We start from the raw sequence: 18,220 nt of genomic DNA, 5'->3' as shown, positions 1-18,220 counted from the left end.
TCATATGAGCCACTCAGTGAGACATTTCTTGGATTTTCAAGAGGTAAGATGGTCACTGGTGTTTGGCTTGTGGATGGGGTCCTGGCATCTGTGGGACTAGAAATAAGAATTAATCAAGCCATCCATCTGCAGGTCATCTGTGCATACATCTTAAATTCCCCCAGACCTCTCTTATCATTGCCTGCTCTCTTTTCTTCTTTTTCTCCCTATTGTGTCTTTACTTCTTTTTTCCTTCTCTGTTTATTAGTTTAATTAATATTTACAGAGAATTTGTGTTTAGAAATAAAAACTATGGAGTTCTAAGCTCAAAATCTCAAGTGAAGCAGAAAGCCACATCCATTACAGAGCAGTGGTGGTCAATGTCTTTTAAGGAGCCTTCCCAAACAGAGAGTCACAGCTTGATGTACTTTGTGGGCAGAGAAATTCTGTTTTGATGTTTCCTTTGGGAGGAGGTGTGAATCTGTTGTACCCTAGGTGGGCATCAAACTCAGATATAGTTGAGTATTTCTTGGACTCCTCATCCTCAGTCTTCCAGATGCTGGCTTCCTAGATTTGGGCTACAATGTGTAGCATTTTATGGCTTGGAACTCAATTCTAATGTCTTTGTTTGTGATTTTGTGTTCATAGAATTGGGCCAGCAATCCTGGTGTGTTACTGTAAGCAAAGTCAGAGGCCACTGGGCTGGGAAACCATAATAGACTGTGGATCAATACTTGGTGTCTCATGCCACAGAAACCACACCTCAAGTCCTCTTTTCTTGGGTCCTCCTACATTCAGTATATCCCAGGGCCTCCCACATTCAGACAGGATGGGAAATCTCATTGGGAGAACTGGTCTGTTGCCTGACTACCAACTCTGTCCTAGGAGGGCTCTGGACTGACTCATTAAGTTCAACTAGATGGACAATGTGAAGACTTTGCCTTCTTCACCTCCCTCTTCAGTGCCTGTGTGCCAGAATCAGAGAAGGTGACAGAGAGTCAGGCTCTGACATCACAGCACCCACCCATTTCCCCCATTCCCTGTAATCTTGAATGACCTGCCCTTTCCAGGCCTTAGGTGTTCACCTATAACATATAGGTAAGAATAATTCCTTCAGTGAATTGTTATGTTAAGCAAAAATTAGGGAAACTATGGTTGGAATGTACAAACTACTCAATAAATGTTAGTTTATTGTTTTATTTAAAAAAGCTTAGGAAATAGCCCATGCAGCAATATTCTATCAGAGAAAATTTTTCCTTAATTGTGTGAGGACTCAGTTAACAGGAAAAGAAAGATTTGACCATGTTGTTTTGTCTCAAAATTGATATCAGGCCCCTCTAGGACACCTCAGATTGTAACCAGCCAATGAATAAGAAATACAGGATGGATCCTACTTGGGTTAGGACAGGAAGTGGTAGCATAACAGGGAATTCTTCCTGGCCTAGCTAAGTCCTGCTGTAGCCCCATGTGAGCAACACAGTACAGGTGGTGGTTCCCCCTTCATGATGATGATAAGAAGCTAGGCGATTTCTTAACATATGAGAGAGGCAGAGGCATGTGGGATACCAGGAGTGCTTTCATGGAGATTTGTGAATGGGGAAGAGGAGATGGAGGTGAAAGTTGTGTACTGAGGCTTAGTGTCCACAGAGAAAGCAAGTTAGGAATGACCTCTGCACCCTCCTCAAAGGACAGAGCATGGGAGATCTTAACTGGTCCAGATAGGATGAATGTGAAATTTCTGAACAATTGCTGCTGCAGCAGTCCCAGGGAGAATGTGTTGATGCAGACAAAAAACCAACACTGAGAAAGGAAAAACCAGTTGTCTATAGAATTCACTATATATATCAGTTACCCTCCAGAGCAGGCCACATGCCAGGAGTAGTGGGCCAACCGGAAACTGACTCCACATTTGAGTTTTGTTTTGTTTTAGTATTTTTTGATTTGATTTTCTTTTTTATTAATTTTTAAATAGTGTTTGTTGTTTGTTTTCTTGAAAGAGAGAATGGGAGAAAAGGGAATTTGAAGTTGGGTGGAGATGATCTGGGAGAAGTTAAAAGAGGGAAAAAATGACTGAATTATATTATATAAAAATAATTATTTAAATTAAAATAAATAAGACTGTATTGGGGGGAAATTTAGAGGCATAGGTGCGTGGAGACACTGATACAGAAATGTTGAGAGAGATGATGGGCTCCAGACATGGGTTGAAACGAAGGACAGCTGTGAGGGTTCTGAGCACTCGCCTGGTCAGAATAGGGCATAGGGACAGGGAAAGAGAAGACTGAGGATGTCTAGGAGTCTTGTTCATATTTCTCCCATCAGAGCAATCCTGCTTTAACCATTGTCTTGCTGATTAACATGAGTGGTGACCTAGATCAGACTATTTTGAACAGCATTAGGAAATTTTCTTTACATGTCTTTCCTTGGGTATACATTTATATATGACTATGTGTTCATATTTTGTTTTAGACATAAAGTTGAGATTTGTACTGCTGGGAAAAGCATTAAATGTATAGAGGGTTAGTAAACACAGCCAGGCACACACTAAAAGGATCGTTTTAATTTACTCTTCAACTGGATCCAATTACTGTTGCCGATATTAGATAACTGTTATTGGAGCAACACTGGTAGGCATGTGGGGATGTGAGACTGAGAAGAGGAGGGTGGGAGTTGCTGCTGTGCTGCTCTTGTTCAGCTCCCAGATGAGCAAGGGTGCTGAGAACCTCAGCCTCATCAGTGCTCACCAGACAGCTGCCTCGTGACCCTTAAATATGATTACCTACTCCACTGTAGCATCTGTTTTTACGTTTCTGTTCTTTCTAAGTCTTTGGATAAACTTTTGAGGACTTGTTTTTGCATTATTCTAGCTTACAGAGGGTTTTTTTTTTCATCCAAGGGAAGTGTCCTTTAAAGAAATCTTACCTTTGCTTACCCTAAGAGGATAAATATATTTATCATGCTTGATGTTAAAATTTTGGTTGCAGTCAGATGGTTGTGCTGCATGCCTGTATTCCCAGTACTCAGGAAGCAAAGGTGAGCAGATCTCATGAGCTTGAGGGCAGCCTAGTCTATAAAGTGAGTTCCAAGACAACCAGAGCTGTTACATAGAGAAACCCTGTCTTGAAGAACCGAAGTAAATAACAAATTTGTTTACTATAGATTTACCACTCAACTCCACAGTACACCTGGAATGGATTGTTTGCATGTGGAGGGAGGTAAGAGTTAAAAAAATAAATAAATAACTTATCTCCTCACAGATCCACATGATCCATCAGCATTCCCTGGCAAGACTATAGTGTCTCCAGTGCACTGCACACGTGACCTTCTGTCATTACTCATAGGACTACATGTGTGAGGGCCTGAGTCGGACTGATGTTTTTTATGCTATCTCCATATGTTCGTTTATTCTCTATTTTGCATGTACCCGTGTGTGTGTGTGTGTGTGTGTGTGTGTGTGTGTGTGTGGTGTATGGTGTGGTTGTAGACTGATAGGATCCTTCCTCAATTGCTCTCTCCTTTTTCACTGAGACAGGGTCTCTCAGTTGAACCCAGTGCCCATCATTTCGTAGCTTAGTGTAGCTCTCTTGTTCTGTCTCTGCCTTCCCAAAAATGAAATAAGAGTGTGTGAGACTGCATACAACATATCACGTGTTACATGTTATTTAGAGGAGTTAGCTCTGTGAGATGCATTAGATGTCCATCATAATCCTGATGTGTCCATCATAGTTTATGAATGTCATCAGCCTTACTTGGTAGATGAAGACACAGAGGCATCGGGAAGTTCAGTAGCTTGAGAAGCTTCACGGAAACTGAACAGTGTACTCAGAACCCACATGCTAGCCTTTCTTTTCTTAATTAAAAAGTATTTCTTTGATTTTTTTTTCTTTAAGGGAAAACTTTATTTTTTTTCAGCCCAGTTCTTTTTTTTTCTTTTTTAAATTTATTTATTTATTAAAGATTTTTGTTTCTTCCCCGCCACCGCCTCCCATTTCCCTCCCCATCCCCCAATTAAGTCCCCCCCCCAGCCCGAAAAGCCATCAGGGTTCCTTGTCCTATGGGAAGTCCAAGGAATCCCCACCACCATCCAGGTCTAGTAAGTTGAGCATCCAAACTGCTTAGGTTCCCACAAAGCCAGTGCGTGCAGTAGGATCAGAAACCCATTGCCATTGTTCTTGAGTTCTCAGTAGTCCTCATTGTCCGCTATGTTCAGAGAATCCGGTTTTATTCCAGGCTTTTCCAGACCCAGGCCAGCTGGTCTTGGTGAGTTCCCAGTAGAACATCCCCATTGTCTCAGTGTGTGGGTGCATCCCTCGCGGTCCTGAGTTCCTTGCTCATGCTCTCTCTCCTTCTGCTCCTGATTTGGACCTTGGGATTTCAGTCCTGTGCTCCAATTTGGGTCTCTGTCTCCTTTCATCGCTTGCTGAAGGCTAATATTCAGGAGGATGCCTATATGTTTTTCTTTGGGTTCTCCTTATTTAGCTTCTCTAGGATCACCAATTATAAGCTCAATGTCCTTGGTTTATGGCTAGAAATCAAATATGAGTGAGTACATCCCATGTTCCTCTTTTTGGGTCTGGCTTACCTCACTCAGGATAGTGTTTTCTATTTCCATCCATTTGCATGCAAAATTCAAGAAGTCCTTGTTTTTTATTGCTGAGTAGTACTCTAATATGTATAAATTCCATACTTTCTTCATCCATTCTTCCTTTGAAGGGCATCTAGGTTGTTTCCAGGTTCTGGCTATCACAAACAATGCTGCTATGAACATCGTAGAGCATATACTTTTGTTGTATGATAAGGCCTCTCTTGGGTATATTCCCAAGAGTGGTATTGCTGGGTCCAGGGGTAAGTTGATCCCGAATTTCCTGAGAAACCGCCATACTGCTTTCCACAGTGGTTGCACAAGTTTGCATTCCCACCAGCAATGGATGAGTGTACCCCTTTCTCCACAACCTCTCCAACAAAGGCTATCATTGGTGTTTTTGATTTTAGCCATTCTGGCAGGTGTAAGATGGTATCTTAAAGTTGTCTTGATTTGCATTTCCCTGATCGCTAAGGAAGTTGAGCATGACCTTAAGTGTCTTTTGGCCATTTGAAGTTCTTCTGTTGAGAATTCTCTGTTCAGCTCAATGCCCCATTTTATAATTGGGTTGATTAGCCTTTTACGGTCTAGTTTCTTGAGTTCTTTATATATTTTGGAGATCAGACCTTTGTCAGTTGCGGGGTTGGTGAAGATCTTCTCCCAGTTAGTGGGTTGCCTTTGTGTCTTAGCGACAGTGTCCTTTGCTTTACAGAAGCTTCTCAGTCTCAGGAGGTCCCATTTATTCAATGAGGTCCTTAATGTCTGTGCTGCTGGGGTTATACGTAAGAAGTGGTCTCCTGTGCCCATGTGTTGTAGAGTACTTCCCACTTTCTCTTCTATCAGGTTCAGTGTGTTCAGATTGATATTGAGGTCTTTAATCCATTTGGACTTGAGTTTTGTGCATGGTGATAGATATGGATCTATTTTCATTCTTCTACAGGTTGACATCCAGTTTTGCCAGCACAATTTGTTGAAGATGCTCTCTTTTTTCCATTGTATACTTTTAGCTCCTTTATCGAAAATCAGGTGTTCATAGGTTTGTGGGTTAATGTCAGGGTCTTCTATTCGATTCCATTGGTCGACTTCTCTGTTTTTATGCCAATACCAAGCTGTTTTCAATACTGTAGCTCTGTAATAGAGTTTGAAGTCAGGGATGGTAATGCCTCCAGACGCTCCTTTGTTGTATAAGATTGTTTTGGCTATCCTGGGTTTTTTGTTTTTCCATATAAAGTTGATTATTGTCTTCTCCAGATCTGTGAAGAATTTTGATGGGATTTTGATGGGGATTGCATTGAATCTATAGATTGCTTTTGGTAGAATTGCCATTTTTACTATGTTGATCCTCCCAATCCAGGAGCAAGGAAGATCTTTCCATTTTCTGGTGTCCTCTTCAATTTCTTTCTTCAAAGACTTAAAGTTCTTGTCAAATAGATCTTTCACATCCTTGGTCAGAGTTACCCCAAGATATTTTATGCTATTTGTGGCTATCGTGAAAGGTGATGCTTCTCTAATTTCCCTCTCTGTTTCCTTATCCTTAGTGTATAGGAAGGCCACTGATTTTTTGGAGTTGATCTTGTATCCTGCCACATTACTAAAGGTGTTTATCAGCTGTAGGAGTTCTTTGGTAGAGTTTTTGGGGTCGCTTATGTATACTATCATATCATCTGCAAATAACGAGAGCTTAACTTCTTCTTTTCCGATACGAATCCCCTTGATCCCTTTATGTTGTCTTATTGCTATTGCTAGAACTTCAAGCACTATATTGAAGAGGTATGGAGAGAGTGGACAGCCTTGTCGTGTTCCTGATTTTAGTGGGATGGCTTTGAGTTTTTCTCCATTTAATTTAATGTTAGCTGACAGCTTGCTGTAAATGGCTTTTATTATATTTAGGTATGACCCTTGTATCCCTAATCTCTCCAAGACTTTTATCATAAAGGGGTGTTGAATTTTGTCAAATGCTTTTTCAGCATCTAATGAAATGATCATATGTTTTTTTTTCTTTCAGTTTATTTATATGGTGGATTACATTGATAGATTTGCGTATGTTGAACCAGCCCTGCATCTCTGGGATGAAGCCTACTTGATCATAATGGATAATTTTTCTAATGTGTTCTTGGATTCGGTTTGCAAGTATTTTATTAAGAATTTTTGCGTCTATATTCATGAGTGAGATAGGCCTGTAATTTTCTTTCTTGGTTGGGTCTTTGTGTGGTTTTGGTATCAGGGTAACTGTAGCTTCATAAAAGGAATTTGGCAATGACTCTTCTGTTTCTATATTGTGAAATACATTAAGGAGTATAGGTATTAGCTCTTCTTGGAAGTTCTGGTAGAATTCTGCATTGAAACCATCTGGTCCTGGGCTTTTTTTGGAAGGTAGATTTTTGATAACGGTTTCTAGCTCTTCGCGACTAACAGGTCTATTTAGATCGTTCACCTGGTCTTGGTTTAGCTTTGGTATGTGGTACTTATCTAAAAAAATGTCCATTTCTTTTGCATTTTCTAGTTTTGTGGCATACAGGCTTTTGTAGTAAGATCTAATGAGTCTCTGAATTTCCTCTGTGTCTGTGGTTATTTCCCCCTTTTCATTTCTGATCTTATTTATTTGCGTGTTCTCTCTCTGTCGTTTAATTAGTTTGGACAGGGGTTTGTCGATCTTGTTGATTTTCTCCAAGAACCAACTTTTCGTTTCATTGATTCTTTGGACTGTTTTCTGCATTTCTATTTTGTTGATTTCTGCCCTCAGTTTGATTATTTCCAGTCTTCTACTCCTCCTGGGCGCGTCTGCTTCTTTTTTTTCTAAAGCTTTCAGGTGTGCTGTTAAGTCTCTGATGTATGCTTTCTCTGTTTTCTTTAAGTGGGCACTTAGTGCTATGAACTTTCCTCTTAGCACTGATTTCATAGTGTCCCATAGGTTTGAGTATGTTGTCCCTTTATTTTCATTAAATTCAAGGAAGACTTTAATTTCTTTCTTGATTTCTTCCTTGACCCAGGTGTGGTTCAGTAGTTGACTGTTCAGTTTCCATGAGTTTGTCGGCTTTCTGGAGGTAGGATTGTTGTTGAATTCTAACTTTAATCCGTGGTGATCTGATAAGACACAGGTGGACACTGATATTTTTTTGTATCTGTGGAGGTTTCCTTTGTTTCTGAGTATGTGGTCAATTTTCGAGAAAGTTCCATGGGCTGCAGAGAAGAAGGTATATTCTTTCCTATTTGGGTGGAATGTTCTATAGATGTCTGTTAAGTCCATTTGCTTCATTACCTCCAGTAGTTCTCTTACTTCTCTATTAGGTCTCTGTCTGATTGACCTGTCCATTGCTGAGAGAGGTGTATTGAAGTCTCCTACTACTAGTGTGTGTGGTTTGATGTCTGCCTTGAGTTTTAGTAATATTTCTTTTACATACGTGGGTGCCTTTATATTAGGGGCATAAATATTCAGGATTGAGACGTCATCCTGACAAATTGTTCCTGTTATGAGTATAAAGTGTCCATCTCGATCTCTTCTGATTGATTTTAGTTTGAAGTCAGTTTTGTTAGAAATTAATATGGCCACACCTGCTTTTTTCTTAGGACCATTTGCTTGAAAGACCTTTTCCCATCCTTTTACTCTGAGTTGATGCCTGTCTTTGTGGTTGAGATGTGTTTCTTGCAAACAGCAGAATGTTGGATCCTGTTTTCGTATCCAATCTCTTAGCCTGTGCCTTTTTATAGGTGAATTGAGACCATTAATATTAAGTGATGTTAATGACCAGTGGTTGTTTACGCCGGATATTCTTATTGTTTTTGGAAGTAGAATTTGTGTGTCTCCCTTCTTTGAGTTATGCTAGTGAAGGGTCACTAGATGCCTGAGTTATTGTAGGCAGTGTTGGCAATGTTGGATTCCTTGGGTTGCAGTTTTCCTTCCATCACTTTCTGTAGGGCTGGATTCATGGCTACGTATTGTTTAAATTTGTTTTTATCCTGGAATGTCTTGATTTCTCCATTTATAGTGAACGAAAGCTTGGCTGGGTATAGCAGTCTGGGCTTGCATCCATGATCTCTTAGCTTCTGCAGTACTTCTATCCAGGACCTTCTGGCTTTCATTGTTTCCATAGAGAAATCAGGTGTAAGTCTGATCGGTTTACCTTTATAAGTTACTTGGCCTTTTTCCTTTGCAGCTCTTAGTATTCTTTCTTTAACCTGTATATTTTGTGTTTTGATTATTATATGGCGAGGGGATGTTTTCCTTTGATCCAGCCTGTTTGGTGTTCTGTATGCTTCTTGAATATTCAAAGGAATATCTTTCTGTATGTTGGGAAAGTTTTCTTCCATAATTTTGTTCAAAATATTTTCTGAGCCTTTGAGCTGTGACTCTTCTCCTTCTTCTATTCCTATTATTCTTAGATTTGGTCTTTTTATTGTGTCCCATAATTCCTGAATGTTTTGTGATGAGAATTTGTTGGCTTTGCAGTTTTCTTTGATCAGAGCGTTTATTTTCTCTATGGTGTCCTCAGAATCTGAGATTCTTTCTTCTATTTCTTGTATTCTATTGATTATGCTTGTTTCTGTAGGCTCTGCTCGTTGACCTAGATTTTCCATATCCAGCTGGTCCTCAGTTTGTGTTTTCTTCCTTGCTTCCATTTCAGTTTTCAATTCTTGAACTGTTTCCATTACCTGTTTGATCGTTCTTTCTTGGTTTCCCAGGGTGTTATGTACGTATTTACTCATTTCTTCAAATTTTTGGTTATACTTCTCATCCATTTCTATAAGGGCATTTTTCACATGTTGTTTAAGGGATTCTACTGCCTTCATAAAGTCAGTTTTTTCCACTTCTTCTGTGTTAGGGTGTTGGAGACCTTCTGTTGCAAGATCGTTGGGTTCTGGTGTTTTCATGTTGTTTTTCAGATTATTCGGTGAATTCTTTCCTTGGCGCTTGCCCATCTCCTTCTATCGATGCTATCTAAGGGGTCTTTTAAAACTGGTTCAAGTTTCCCTGCTGGCCAGGGGCTCCTCTTATAGAATGCCCTTGCTCTGTTTCCTGGTTCCTGCCAGGGGCCAAGATCCCTCTCACCCCTCAGAAGGTTCTTCAGGAATAGGACGCGGCTCCTCCTTTGCCAGGGACCTCCCCAACCGAAGGCCTACCTCTTTGGTTTAATTGTAGTGGGGCGATCTGTTCTCGGTGTTGTGCGCGGTCCCTGCAGCCTGCTTCTGCTGCTGGGACGGTTCCCGCCGCCAGCAACCATGTTTTCTGCTGCTGCTGCTTCTGTCCCAGTCGGTCCCCGCCGGCTGTGCTGGGCGTCCTCCGGCCGCCTTCCGCCGCCCGGTGTTCCGGCCGCCTTCCGCCGCCCGGTGTTCCGGCCGCCTTCCGCCGCCCGGTGTTCCGGCCGCCTTCCGCCGCCCGGTGTTCCGGCTGCCTTCCGCCGCCCGGTGTTCCGGCCGCCTCTATTTCTTTGATTTTATGTGTATAGATATTTGCCTACATACTTGTTTGTGCAACATGTGTGTGTCTTGCAGTGGAGGTGAGTGAATGGACTCAGATTCCTTGGAACTGGAGTCACACAGCTCTGAGCTTGCGTATCCGCTTCAACAGCAATCAGTGCTCTTAACTTTTTAGCCATCTCACCAGCTTGTATCTCCTTTTTCTGCCTCTATAGCTGGCATGTGTCAGGTGACACAGAGATGAATGTGATTCTCTTACAGCCTCCACCATGTGGATGATTCCAGGGCAGAACCAGAGCTGGGTTTCTGAGTTCATCCTGCTTGGCTTCTCCAGTGACCCCAAAACCAACAGCATCCTCTTCATTGTGTTCCTTCTCATCTACCTGAGCTCAGTCATGGGCAATGGGCTCATCATCCTGCTGATCTGCCTGGACTCACATCTGCACACTCCCATGTACTTCTTCCTCTGTATACTCGCCATGTTGGATATGGGCTATGTCACCACCACCATGCCCCAGATGTTGGTGCATCTTCTTGCTCATTCTCAGACCATCTCCTTTGCTGGCTGCTGGATGCAGATGTATGTGTTTAGTGCTTTGTGTATGGTAGAGGCCACCTTCTATGCTGTTATGGCTTATGACAGATATGTGGCCATTTGTCACCCACTGCGTTATACTGTAATACTCAACTGGGCTGTGTGCACATGGTTGGCAGCTGGGTCTTGTGCCTGTGGTTTTCTCTTTTCTGTGTTGCATACTTACTTCACGATGAGTCTGCCATATTGTGGGTCCAACAAGGTCAACCACTATTTCTGTGAAAGTCCTGCGGTGCGTAGCCTGGCTTGCATGGATACCCACATCATTGAGATGGTGGACCAGATCTTGAATGTTCTTATGGGTCTTACCCCAATTTCACTCATTGTGGCTTCCTACGTCCATATTGCCAAGGCAATTCTCAAGATCAAGTCCAACCAAGCACGTTGCAAGTCTTTCTCTACCTGTGCCTCCCACCTGACTGTGGTCTTCTTATTCTATGGTCCATCCTCTTACATCTACTTGAAGCCCAACTCCAGCTACTCCCCTGAGCAAGACAAGAAAATAGCACTCTTTTACAATGCCTTCACAGCCTTGCTCAACCCGGTGGTCTACAGTCTGAGAAACAAGGACATCAAGAGGGCGTTTCTCAAGGTTATAGGGCATAGTAAGGCAGGCTGATGAACCAGGATCTAGGAGAACCTGGAGTGGATCGTTCACTATTTAAGAAAAGGACAGTTTATTTATTGTGTGTAACTGACCAGTGCATTTGAACCAACATTGCACTTCGTAACTGGGACAAACCAAGGTGGCTGCCTTGATTGATATACAAAGGCATAATTCCAAATACATCAGTAATCTTACTGGATTATAGCAGAATAAATTCATCTGTTTCTCATATTTGTGGCTGTAGGTTGGGAATGACCTTACATCCTCTTTCATCCATCCTGAAGTAGAAACCTTATACCCAACATGTCATAGTAGAGCAGAAGAAAAGAAACGTTGAACAAACTTGCAATAACTAGGCTTTTCAAGAGTGACCTGCTCCTCTGTGCACACATTTTTTGGCCAAAGCAATTAGCATGGTGTTGTGGGATATTGTTTTAACTGGGTAAGATGTAGTACTTTTGTTTATTCTGTAGAATATTGTTTTAACTGTGTAAAGGTGTGTTACATTTGTTTCTGCTGTATTTGCTAAATGATGTTATGAGGTGTTACACTTGTTTTTCCTGCATTTGTTTAATTATGTAAAGATGTGGTGCATTTGTTTTACCTTGCCTGCCTTAGGCACCTGATTATTCAAATAAAAAGTTGAATGGCCAATAGCAAGGAAGAAAAGAGAAAGGCAAGCTTTGCATGCAGAAAGAATAAGTAGGAGGAGAGATTTAGGAATGAAAGACAAGAAGAGGAAAGAGGAAAAAAGAGAAAAAAAGAGAAAAAAGAAGAGGAAAGAGAACAAGGAAGAAGAGGGGTATACATACAAGAATAGAAGCCAGGCTGCCACCAGCTAGCTGATACAAGAAAAAGTGAATCTTAAATATACAGAAGGAAAGAAAACTAAAAAGGCCTGAGAAAAATAGTAGATAAAGAGAAACAGGCTAATTTAAGTTAAAAGAACTAGCCAGAAATGAGTATAAACTAACCAGGCAATCAGAACTAATATGAAGTCTCTGTGTGATGATTTGGGTGCTGGTTGCTGACCCTAAAAAAAAAAGCTTAGTATAGTATTGTCCAACCTGAGAACAGGAGGTAGAAAGTTTTTTGCCTAGAGAGAATTAATACAAGGTCTTTTGCCATGGTCTGTTTTGTTTGTTCCTGCACTTTGAAGACAGCAAGTGATGTATATTATATAACCTGATATAATTTTCAGAAAACAATAGCATAACCTACAAACCACCCAAAAACATGCTAACTGAGAACAACATGGTAGTACAGACAGCAGAGGCTGAGGCACTCTATTCTAAGTAGTACAGCAGGTGTTGTCAGGACAGAAATAAGCTGATAGTTTGTGGAACAGAACCTATGTTGATGGAGACTGCTCATTCATTTCCTGGATGCCCAGTCCTTAACAATCACACAGAAACTATATTAGTTACAACACTTTTTGGCCAATAGCTTAGGTATATTTCTAGCTAGCTCTTACATCTTAAATTAACCCATTTCACCATGAAGTAGTATCCTACCAGTAGGGTTCCAGCATCCTTCTCCTTAAGCAGCTACATGGTATCTCTCTGACTCTGCCTACTTTCTCTATTTCTTTCTTCCTCCCTCTCTTTCTCTGTCTTTCTCTATCTCTGTTCTGATTTCCCACCTGGCCTTACTCTGTTAAGTCATCGACCCAAACAGCTTCATTCATCAATAAATAAATGCAACACATATACAGAAGGACATCCCACATCATCTCCCTTTCTTAGTCTAATTAAAATGGAAGGTTTTAAATTTAACATAGTAAAATTACACATGATAATACAGGTATCAAACAAGAATTATACTTGCAATATTTAGTTTATTCATACGTGACAAAAATAAAGAAAATATTCTATCATCTATTTTATCATTGTGAGCCTAAAGTTTTGTACCTAGTTTATCCTCTATCATAACTAAGTAAAATTATCATTATATTCTTCAACGCCCTCAATGAATCCAGAAAGGTATAATATTACCTAAGTAATCAAGAAGCACAATGTAAGCAACATCCAAAACTTTAGAATTGACAGAGACATCTTGCTGCCAGGACAGTCATCCAATGTTTCTCTGCAATGTTGGGGCATTCATCTTTAGCCTACAGGACTTAGTATCTGGCAAACATTTCCATGAAGCAGAAAATTTGGAAGACTATTTAACCTATACTAACAGTTTGTCAGTCACTTTCTTCTGTATCCTCCAGAATGTCTGGCAGACTCTTTCATGAGTCAGGAACTCTGAAAGAACATCCCATCTTTTGAAAAGTTTAGCAGCCATTTTTCTGTGGGTCCTGCACATTCATTTCATATAGCACACTAAAAGCAGTCCAAGCAAAAGAAGTTTATTGCCCAAATGACTAGTCTTTTCACATTGAAAGCAAATTCCCATAATGAGTTTCTTCAAAACCCATCAACCACTCTGAAGTAATTGATGCTACCAGAAGTGGAGATGCCTCACTGTCAAGAAAAGTCTAAGTGTTCAAACATATGAGCCTGTGGAACCATTGTTAGTCAGACAACCACAGGCCTCTTCAGGGACCCTAACACTTTCCAGTGAACTTGAGAACCCATTTGGCAATTTCAAAAGACTGACTGCTAAAATTATAAGAGAGAAACACTGAATCTGTGTATCTATTTAGGGTGTACTGACACATTAATGATATAGTCTTTTATTACATGAACCATCATCTTCAAATGACTTCGTGAAATTAATCACCTCCATAAAACACACACATACACACATTAAAGCTATTATTTATTTAGATACATATAGAAAAGTATATATTTTTCATAGAGAAAAATGTTTCTGTTTTGTTTTACCATCCTTTTTTTTGATGCTATCCATAATTAAATGAGAGCCATGTAATGCTCCATTAATGAGGCATTGACATCTGGGGGCCAGTTAAGGCATCCCTGTTGTGAGAGTTGTGGATCTGCTTTCTTCTCCTCTCCTTAGGTCTCTGGGTCCTTCTGGTGCAGAATGGAACCTCTTGAGTTTTACCTTTACTTCCTGCTGACCTCTGGGTTTGTCTCATGACCATTGTGAAATTGGCTCGGCTCTGAGCAGCAGAAGCATTTTTGGTTACAGCAGAAGTACAATCAATAGCTTGAACTCACACAATTAAACATACCAATGACATGGTATATTCAGCCTCACCAAGTGGTAAGCGGCCAGGCCCTAGAGATAGTTCTACCATTCACTAAATGAGTGACATTTGTCAAATAACTCATGTCTTCTGGGTCACTTTTCACCATCTGTGAAATGGGCAGGTAGGGCCACGCTTGGGAATCTCTTCATGCTGCAGTCTTTTGAATCACCATGAGGCCATGTTATGTCTGCTTACCTTTCTGAGTCTTCACTCAGAAAGACAGAAGAACCAACAATAACATTTTTTCATTTTATTTTATTTTTCCTCTGACCTTTTTTTTTTTCTTTTGCCAGATCCCAAATATGTGTTCTGTGAGGTTTGGGGATTTTTTACATTTCCAATTTCTGTCCCCACATGTGACTATTTCTCTGCCAAGTTGTAGAAATCCATGTTTAATACAAACGTTGCATGTGTCTTTCTCCTTTCAGAGTTCCTCCCTATGATTCCATAATAAAATCTCAGTGTCTAAAACCAAAAGAGCATGGTGGAATGTGTCATTTTATAAGTGATACTCAATGACTTTTGTCTTTTTTTGGAGGGGGAATCTGCTTCTTTATTAATCAAAGTAGAGAAAAATCTAGGCTGGGCTTCATTGCCTCTCAGAGCTGATGAGAATCAACAACAGGAGTGAGGAGAGTTGGAGTCTGAGCTGTGGAACAAGACTTAGCAACAGCACTGCAGGGGCCAGGGTGCTTCTGATTAGTGCTGATTGCCAGCTACTAAGGTGTAAATACACTCATGATGGCCAATGTCATGATTGCAATACATGCCACTGAGCAGCAGTTGAGATTATAAGTCATTATACAGTGTTTCAACCAGCAAAGGTATCACACTAAACAACCACTAGAACACAGAGCACAGGGAAATGGGGTTGCTCCTCAAGATGTGTAGAGTTCAGAGCTTATGTTGCCTTTATTTTTTTTTATTTTTATTTATTTATTTTTATTTTTTTTATGTTGCCTTTAAAATGCCATGATTCCAACTCTAGCCTCAGACTTTGTCTTTATCAGATGCTATACAGCTAAGCCACAATCCTAGGCGCTCTGCCTCTGATTCCAATACAATTTATTGTCATTTCATGATTAGCCTTTACTATTGGCTGAAGGCGTAAGTCACAAACAATGCCACACCAATGTGGGATTATGATTAATAGGGTGATATTTATTTAAAGGGGAAAAAACTTACAGATCACTGTCCCAGGCAACGGCCCTCTACGCAATGCAACCAGGAGTCTAGTCGCCGGCGGAGCAGGAAGTGAAGAGAAGAGAGGAGAGGGAAGTGGCCGCTTTTTTAAAGGGAGAGAGACCACGCCCCAAGGGGCTGGTATCTCAGCGGCGATAGGTTGGAGGAGTGGGAGGACCTCCCGCAACACCTCCCCCTTCTGTTTAAATAAGAGAGTTCTAAACCTACTATGAAATTATATACAATAAGTACAAATATCCTATTCTAACTAGCTTAGGTCTTGTATAATAAATAACTTGGCCAAGTCATGAGAGAAAGTAACTACATTTATATAGTCTTCAACCCCATCAAAGATCTGAGAAGGGAAATAATGTTACCTGGGTAATTAGGAAGTTCAGTAAAACAACTTCCAAAACATGCATCAAATCACAGAGACAACTAGCTACCTAGGCAATCACCCAAAGTCACATTAGCAGCGTTGAAGCAACCAACTTTGGCTAAGGCCTAACATAACTGACACACCATTTTCAAAGGCAAGCAACTTTCAAAACTATCTTACCCTGTCTTGGCAGGATAAGACAGCCCTGTTTTATCCATTGATGCATGCTCTGTATCTTTGTCAGTGGTTGAGGTATGGGCATTTCTTTGCCCCAAGGCCAGTTCTGCCAAAAAGAAATGCTCCAGGTGGAGTGTCTTTGGTGCTCAACATTCTCTCGGGAATAGAGTGGTGTTGCCAGGAGCAATTGTGTCTCACTACCACAAAACTCTGAGTTAGATTAAAGGCCATTTTCTACAGCTCTTTGAAGAAGTTGAAGATTATCTATCTATACTGAGTATAATCTCTATATATCTAAAGAACCTGATTAGTCTAATTGTAAATGACAAACTTAGATGACTATTAGTCTATATAATTCTCAATATATATCTAACTTAAAGACTAAGACAACAAACGACTGTGAAACAAATGAGGACAATGACCTCCAAATATAAACAATGTACAAATATACGTTGCAGTAGGTAAATATATATCAATACACAAACATTATATAAGTATCTTAATCAGAGGTAGAAATGTACACTGCAATATGGTAAATATATACAATATATATATATCAATACAATATATGTCAATACATAAAAATGTTTTAAACAGAGGTAGAAACATGAATGCATACAATAGTCAATATAATTTAACTTTGTATCAATATACAAGAATCTATACCAATATATTTGTCTAAAAACAGTAACTCACAATTACAAATCTATTATCCCATCATCCCTCTTTTTTTTTGTTTTTCAAAAAGATCCCTGAGCTTATAAAATTCCTCCCCCAACCCTCAATCGTATACTAATTATAATCAACCCCTAAATGATGCCCCTAAACCCAAGGGCAAACTTTACTGGGAGAGGGGACGTCGTCCTCTAAAATTACTTCCAGCTGTCATAGGGGCGACGTTCTTTCTGGGGGATCCTGTGAAAGTAAAATGATGGTTAAATTTCAAGATCAATGTCTTTTAAAATTGCCAATAGTCTCTGAGTATTTTGTGCAGGTCTGGCCAAAATGTTGTATAAGATGTGCACCATTTCAGCTAACCAAGTTGGAACTGTCTTGTGCAGCTGGTACCCAAAGCAGGTCTTGTTGTAGCGCTATCAGTATCATGACGTCATATCAACCAGGTGGAGTTGTTGTTATGGGGCCCCATCTTCTTCCTGGAAACTTCAAATGTCACTTCAGGAAAAACTCATTGTTCATTATGAAAAACTTAAGCATTAATCATATAGACATATATATATATATTCAATGAAAGACATGATAGATATATTCAATGAAAAGTATGATAGATATGAAGAAAAGCAAAGATGTTTTCTAAACTCATATTTCTTTCTGTCCCATATCATGGCTCTTGACATGAGACAGAAACTCCAGAAACTCTGGGTTTTTCTCTTACTAACAGGCTTGGAATTGGAGAAGGACTGAGCCAGAGTCCAACTTCAAAACCAGCTTTATAAATTTAGAAATATGGTTTAATATTACTTACACAACCCTTTCGGTTTTCTTGATATTTCCTATTGGGCAGGTATTTTTCCATCTGTCAGTATCCAAATATCCAGGGTCCCTTGAATTTTTCAAAGATGAGTGTTTTCCTGTGGAGATAAGAACAGAACCCTGCCCCCATTCTATATGTTCTTCTTACCACCTGTATGAATATCATCATTGTGGATGAGTTGTCATTTCTCCTTTCCAAGAGGTTTCTCCTCTTCAAATCGAAACTTTATTAATTTTGATGGTATCCACAATTTTTCTTCTCCTGTGGAAACAAGAGCAAAACCCCTTCCCCAACGTAGCACATCTCCTGGCTTCCACTGAGAGGTCAGCACATCTTTGAAATAAATCGGTTGATTTAGTTCAGCAGACTTTTCCATTATCCAATGTCTCTCTGCTGCTGTCGTTCCTTTCTCATTAGCGTTAAGAAAATTCAAGGTTAATAAAGCATTATGTAATCTATTTCTGGGGGTATTTTCAGTCCCTTTCTGTTTGTTCAGCATATCCTTTATAGTACGATTTGATCTTTCTATAACTGCCTGACCTGTAGGATTATTTGGTATACCTGTAATGTGTTTTATATTATAATAATCAAAAAAGCGTTTCATTTTCTTAGATACATATGCTGGACCATTATCTGTCTTTATTTGCGC

The 18,220-nt window shown here is 40.1% G+C and overlaps 1 pseudogene; it reads left to right on the top strand.

Annotated features, from left to right (window-relative positions):
• The first annotated feature begins 10,196 nt into the window (after nt 1–10,196).
• On the top strand, nt 10,197–11,190 carry LOC142833313 (olfactory receptor 2A12-like; annotated as a pseudogene).
• Nucleotides 11,191–18,220: the final 7,030 nt, after the last annotated feature.

Source organism: Microtus pennsylvanicus, chromosome 13, assembly GCF_037038515.1.
Source record: "Microtus pennsylvanicus isolate mMicPen1 chromosome 13, mMicPen1.hap1, whole genome shotgun sequence".
NCBI classification, from domain to species: Eukaryota; Metazoa; Chordata; class Mammalia; order Rodentia; family Cricetidae; genus Microtus; species Microtus pennsylvanicus.
The sequence above is the reverse complement of the archived record's forward strand: the minus strand, read 5'-3'. Positions and strand labels throughout refer to the sequence as shown.